Raw genomic sequence first — 7,190 nt, forward strand, 5'->3', positions numbered from 1 at the left:
CCATGGGGGTGCCTGGCCCGCCTGGGTGAAGGGCTGAGGGCTATTTTCGGGCTGGCCACACCGTCTTCAGGGTGGGGGGTCCCTACTGAGGTGCCTGGCCACCGTGAGTGAGGGGCTGATGGCTGTTTGCAGGCTGGCCAAGCCCCACAGCGGGGACTCTCACCACATGGGTGTGTGGCCAGCCTGGGTGAGGGGCTCAGGGCCATTTTCAGGCTGCTCACAGCCCCTTCAGGGTAGGACAGTTCTTCTGGGGTGCCTGGCCAGCCTGGGTGAGGGGCTGATGGCCATTTTCAGTCCTGCCAGGTCCCCGGGCAACCTATGCTCCCAGCCTCTCCTTTTTCTCTTTTTCTGTTTTTCTGGGATTTATTTATCTTCTATAATTGAAACTTTATAGCCTTGAGCAGAGCCCAGGTGTGGCTGGAAGCAGGTATCAGGATTTATTTATCTTCTATAATTGAAAATTTCTAGCCTTGAGTGGAGCCAAGCGCTTGCCAGGGCAGGTGGGAAGCTTGGCTTCCTCCATCGCCGGGAGCAACCCAAGCCTTCTGCTTGCTCCAGCTCCGTGGCCACCATCACCTTAGTTGGGTTAATTTTTATACTCACTCCTGATTGGCTTGTGGGCGTGGCTTGTAGGTGTGGCTTGAGCATAGCGAAGGGATGGTTAATTTGCATGTTTCTCTCTTATTATATAGGATTGGGTGTTGGATTCTATCAAATGCTTTTTCTGCATCAATTCATATGAATATCTCTCAATTTGCTTATGTGATGCATCACGTTTATTGATTTCTGGATGTATCATCCTACTTCCCCAGAATATATCCACTTTGTCATGGTGTATGCTCATTCCAATGTCATGTTGTATCTGATTTGCTAGAGTTTTTTTGAGGATTTTAACATCTATGTTCATCAGAGATCTATTGGCCTGCATTTTTCTTTCTTTGTATTGTCTTTATCTGGTTTTGAGATTTAGAGTAATGCTGGCTTCATAGAAAGTATTTGGAAATGCTCATTCCTTTGAATTTTATAGAATTGTCTGAGGAAGAAGGTCTTAGTTTTATTTTAGTTTTTAAAAACTTGGTAAAAATCCCCTGTGAATCCATCTGGCCCAGGCTCCTGTCTGCTGCAAGGTCGTTGTTTTTTTTGTTGTTGTTTCTTGTTTTTTGACACTTCAATTTCCTTAGTAGGTATTGGCATAGTCAGATGTTTAATTCTTCCTGATTGAGTTTAGGAAGGTTGTATTTTTGTAGAAATATGTCCATTTTTTCAAAGTTGATCAGTTTGTTGGAGTAGAGTTGTTCATAGTATTTATTTACAATCCCTTTTATATCTGTGGGGTCTTTTGCTATTCTTCCTCTTTCATTTCTGATTGTTTTAATTTTGGTCCTCTTTCTTTGCTTCTTGGTGCACCGACCTAGAGGTTCATCAATCTGGTTTATCCTTTCAAAGAACCAGTTCATGGTCTTATTGATCTTTTGCAGTTTTTTTGGTCTCTATGTCATTTATTTGTGCTATGGTCTTCATTTTCTTTCCTGCTGCTCAGTTTGGGCTTTTCTTGTTGCTCTCTAACACTTTAAGTTGTAGAGTTAGATAATTGGTTAACTGTTTTTCTTGTTCTTTGAGTTAGGCTTGTAATGCTATGAAGTTCCCTCTAAGTCTGTTTTCAGCGTGCCCCATACATTCTGGATTTTTATGTTTTCATTGTCGTTTGTTTCCAGGATGATTTTGATTTCTTCTTTGACCTCTTTGGCGACCCAGTCATCTATCTTTATACACAACATCCCTGCTACTGTAATGGCAGAATGACCAGAATGAATGGTGGCTAAGACTTGCATTGCAGCAGCCAACCAGGCTTATCCAGGCCCTGATAGGCCATAGCCTTGGCCAGCCTGACCCCCCATCTGTCCCCAATAACCATTTCATGGCGGGACTGAAAAGAAAACCACCTATGGCTCCTCCCCCTGGTAAACACCACCCCTATGTTCCCCTAACACACAGATTGGAGGCGTGGCCTTCTGGCTAAATGCCAGTGGCCACTGAACCCTGCTAGCCTGGCCCTGATGGGCCCCCATCTGGGGAGGCCGAACGGACTGCTTCCATGCAGGAATCCATACACCGGGCCTCTAGTTATTTAATAACAGACTATTTAGCCTCCAAGTATTTGAATTTTGTTACATTTTGTTTTAGTTTATTTCTAATACTAGAGGCCCAGTGCATGAACTTTGTACACTCGGAAGAGTCCCTCACCCAGTCCTGTACCCTCTTGCAGTCCCGGAGCCTTCAGGGGATGTCCGACTGATGGCTTCGGCCTAATCCTGGTTTCCGAACATTACTAGCGCTGCTGTGGAGGTGGGAGTGATTCCTGCCACTGCTGCTCCACTTCCCAATACCTGCCGAGCTTAAGCACAAGCAGAGGGCCCACAGAACAAAAATCACAGCCACCTGCATGTGGTGCTGAGAGGAGGCCACTGGGCCCAAGCCTCCAAGACATCCCAGGGCATGGTGTGTTCTCAGTCCCAGCGGGGCTGTAGCTCTGAATCTCTCGGCAGGGTGTGCTTCTAGTTGGTTAAGGTCTGTTCCTGCTGCTACATACGTTGACCCTCAGTCTGGGGCAGGGAAGGACCTGGCACAGTGAATATGAAAGATGACCATCATTCCTTTGGGAGGGATGAGCAAGGAGCAGAGGAACAGGAGAAGAGTAGGGGAAAGCTGGGGGCCTCTATGTTATTGCAGAAGCAGATCTTCCTTTGATAAGGGCAACAACACCACTCTGAAAACTAACACTGGGGCTTGGTACCATAAGGACCCACTCAGGCTAGAAGCAGGGTCAGCGGCCTCTTTCGAGCCCCCTACCAGCTCTAAACCTGTGCTATGGCCCTGCAGCCTCTCAATCTCTTTTCCCCTCAGACATTGGTGCACTGGGATTTTCAGTCACTTTTAGGTGGCTGGAGAAGTTTTTCAATGTTGGTTTTATTATATGTACGTGGCATGATGTATCTGTGTGTTTTGTTGTTGTTAATCCACAGTAGAGGACTTTTTTCTATTGTTGTCCTATTTCAACAGAAAGCATGGAAGTGGAGGTGGGAGTGAGAAAGATAGAGAGATAGAGAGATAGGGATAGAGATAGAGAGAAACATCTATTGGTTAACTAGAACCCAGGGACAAGCCCTTGACCTGGAATCAAATCTGGGATCCTGCCATGCCAAGGCTGATGCTCCACCCACTTAGGCACAGTGGCCAGGGCAGGTATATTAACATTTTTTAATCAGAAGGAGCATTTGACAGCGAGAAACATAGAAATAATACTAAGGTCTGAATTTCAGCCCATTTCCAGAGAATGTGCCTTCATATTCATTCATCATTAATTACTTAAGTTAAAATATTATTCTTCAGTTGTATTTTAAATAAATACTTCAGCATCACTGACACCTTTTCAGCACAGGCTGAAAAGTGCAAGACAGTGCAAGACAGTGCAAGACACTGGGGCGGGGGTTGCAGAGGCCTGGGGGAGGTCGCTAGGGAAAAAGAATAAAAAGAGAGACATATGTACTACTATTTCTAATACCATAAACAATAAAATTAAAAACAAACAAACTTCAGAATAAAGTTTTCCACAAAATGGGAATTCTTGTCTTATTTTACTACAAACACATAAAAGCAATGTGTTTGGATTGTGAGTTGAAGTCTTGCCCCTAAATTTCCCAATGTGCCTTTGACCATAAGTGCATAAATTCTTTGAAGTGAACTGCATACAAAATGAAGCAGTGTGGGATGAAAAGGAACAATTCGAAGGAGTAGCAGCTGCTTGTGTAGCCCGCCCCCATCCAAGGAACAGCAGCCTCCTGATCACCACACCCTCTGTCTGAGGAACAGCAGCTGTGTGTGAAGCCTCCCCCCACCAGCCAGAGGAGCCACCACAACTGTGAACAGCACCCACCAGAGGAGCTGCTACCAACTGAGGAGCAACTTCTACCACAATCGCCTGAGGAGCAACCTCAGCCCAAGGAGTCACTGCCACCCACGGAGCAGCCCCTGAATGACTCAACATCTAGATATGGTAGTACGACCAAACATGGGTAGACAAAGAAACCCCCAAAGGAAAGAAAAAGAAGACTCGCCAGAAAAGCAGCTAACATGAGAGAAAAAGAATTCAGATTAAGGGTCCTGGAAGGCATAAACCGGATGGAGGAAAAAATCAACAACTTATGCAAGAAGCAAGAAGAAACTGATGAAAAAAATCAGTAAATTATGTAAGAACCAAGAAGAAATGAAGAGTGATATAGCTGCAATAAAAAACACCATTGAAAGTTTCAACATTAGACTAGGACCGAATTAGGGAATTAGAAGGCAGGGAAACAAAACACGCCCAAACTGAACAGCAATTGGAGAAAGAAAATTAAAAGACAGGAGGAGAGCCTAAGGGAGCTATGGCACAACATGAAACGAAACAACATACGAATAATAGGGATGCCAGAACAACAGAAAGATGAACAAGATTTAGAAAACCTATTGGAAGAAATAATATCAGTAAACTTCCCAGAGGTGGGGAAGAAAAAAATCACACAAGCACAGAGGGTCCCAAACAAGGTGAACTCGAAAAGACCCACGCCAAGACACATCATAATTACCGTGGCAAATGTTCAGGATAAAGAGAGAATCTTAAAGGCTGCAAGAGAGAGATGGAAAGTTACATTTAAGGGATCTCCCATTAGATTATCAAATGATTTCTCAAGAGAAACACATCAGGCCAGAAAAGAATAAACAGAAATTTACAAAGTGATGCAAAGCAAAGGACTGAATCCAAGAATACTCTATCCAGCAAGGCTATCATTCAAAGTTGAAGGGGAAATAAGAAGCTTCACAGACAAAAAAAGGCTAAGGGAGTTTATCACCACCAAGCCAGCAATGCAAGAAATGCTAAAGGGACTGGTGTAAAAAGAAGAAATAAAAAGCTCAGAAAGAAAACAGCCACAGAAAAAAAGAAATGGCTATTAAGAAGACCTTTCAATAAAAACTTTAAACGGAAACGGACTAAATGCTCCAACCAAAGACATCGAGTGGCAGAATTGATAAAAAAAAACATGACCCATACATTTGTGTCTACAAGAGACCCACCTCAGAAGAAGGGACTCACAGAGACTGAAAGTGGAGGGATGGAAAAATGTCTTTCAGGCAAAGGAAAATGAAAAAAAAGCTGGGGTAGCAATACTTATATCGAACAAAATAGACCTCAAAGTGAAGGCCAGAACTAGAGATAAGGAAGGCCACTTCATAATACTAAAGGGATCATTAAAACAAAAAGATATAACCCTGATAAACATATATGTACCCAATGCAGGAGCATCCAAATATATATATATATATATATATATATATATATATATATATATATATATATATCTCCTGGAAGATATCAAAGGAGAAATGGACAACAATACAATCATAGTAGGGGAATTTAATACACCACTGACATCACCTGATAAATCCTCTAGACAAACAATCAGCAAAGAAACAACTATCCTAAATGACTCACTAGATCAGATGGACTGAATTGACATCTTCAGAACACTTCACCCCAAAGCCACAGAATATATAAAAAAATGGGCAAAGGACCTAAATAGAAACCTTTCAAAATAGGACATTTAGAAAGCCAAGAGACATATGAAAACATGCTCACAGTCACTAATAATCCAAGATATGCAAATCAAAACAATAATGAGGTACCATCTCACAGCTGTCAGAATGGCTATCATCAACAAATCTACAAACGACAAGTGCTGGAGAGGATGTGGAGAAAAAGGAACACTCGTACATGGCTGGTGGGATTGCAGACTGGTGCAGCCACTATGGAAGACAGTATGGAGTTTCCTCAAAAAACTAAAAATGGAACTCCCATTTGACCCCGTGATCTCACTTCTAGGAATATATCTCAAGAAACCAGAAACAACAATTAGAAAGGATATATGCACCCCTATGTCCATAGCAGCACAATTCACCATAGCTAAGATCTGGAAACAGCCTAAGTGCCCATCAGTAGATGAATGGATTTGAAAACCTTGGTACATCTACACGAGGGAATACTATGCTGCTGTAAAAAAGAAGGAACTCTTATCATTTGCAAGGGCAAGGATGGAACTGGAGAGCATTATGCTAAGTGAAATAAGCCAGTCAATGAAGGAAAAACACCACATGATCTCACTCACTGATAGATAATAAGACCATTATAAACTTAAAAAATAATAAGACTATTGGCTCATGAAAGAGTGCATTCATTCATTCTTTTAAAAACATAATGAGATCTTACTGTTTCTAAATAATACATATAGTTATTAAAAAAGAAAGAGAACTGTGCTAGCTTTGGCAGCACATATACTAAAACTGGAACAATACAGAGGAGACTAGCATGGCCTCTGTGCAAGGATGACATGCATATTCGTGAATCATTCCATATTTTTTATATGAAATGCTGAAAGGTATTCTTTAAGAAGAGGAAGAAGAAGGAAAGTTAAAGATAATAATTATGAGCAACAAATATGTACCTATCAACAAGTGAATCTAAAACTCAAGTGAATTGCCGAAACCGGATTTTGCTCAGTGGATAGAGCTTCGGCCTGCGGACTGAGGGGTCCCGGGTCTGATTCCGGTCAAGGGCATGTACCTGGGTTGCGGGCACATCCCCAGTGGGAGATGTGCAGGAGGCAGCTTATGATGTTTCTCACTCATCGATGTTTCTAACTCTCTATCTCTCTCCCTTCCTCTCTGTAAAAAAGCAATAAAATATATTTTTTTAAAAAATGAATAAAAAAAAATAAAAATCAAGTGAATAAAAAAATCTGATCATCAGAGTAAACTGGTGAATATAATAGAATTGGGCATAGAGAGGGAGTGGACTGACAATTCTTGTGGGGGTAAAGGAATATGGGGGGTGTGGGGGGCGTGGGAAGAGACTGGACAAAAATCGTACACCTATGGATGAGGACAGTGGGGTGGTAAGGGCAGAGGGTGAGGTGGGAACTGGGTGGAGGAGAGCTATGGGGGAAAAAGAGGAACCACTGTAATAATCTGAACAATAAAGATTAAAAAAATAAATGAAGCAGTGTGTTACTTCTTCATGGCATGCTGCCCTGTTTCCAGTTAGCGAGGGTAAACAATTTACATATTCTCCTTGGAAAACCTAAATGGAAAAAAGGATT

General features: G+C 42.3%; 1 non-coding gene across 1 annotated transcript; it reads left to right on the forward strand.

The window, feature by feature from the left end:
- The first annotated feature begins 6,345 nt into the window (after nt 1–6,345).
- On the forward strand, nt 6,346–6,452 carry LOC139000673 (U6 spliceosomal RNA). Its single transcript, XR_011469667.1, has one exon. It is a non-coding gene; the product is annotated as a U6 spliceosomal RNA (small nuclear RNA).
- Nucleotides 6,453–7,190: the final 738 nt, after the last annotated feature.

This window comes from Myotis yumanensis, unplaced genomic scaffold (assembly GCF_028538775.1).
Source record: "Myotis yumanensis isolate MYYU_CA2020_CCGP unplaced genomic scaffold, mMyoYum1.0.hap1 SCAF_24, whole genome shotgun sequence".
Lineage (NCBI taxonomy): Eukaryota > Metazoa > Chordata > Mammalia > Chiroptera > Vespertilionidae > Myotis > Myotis yumanensis.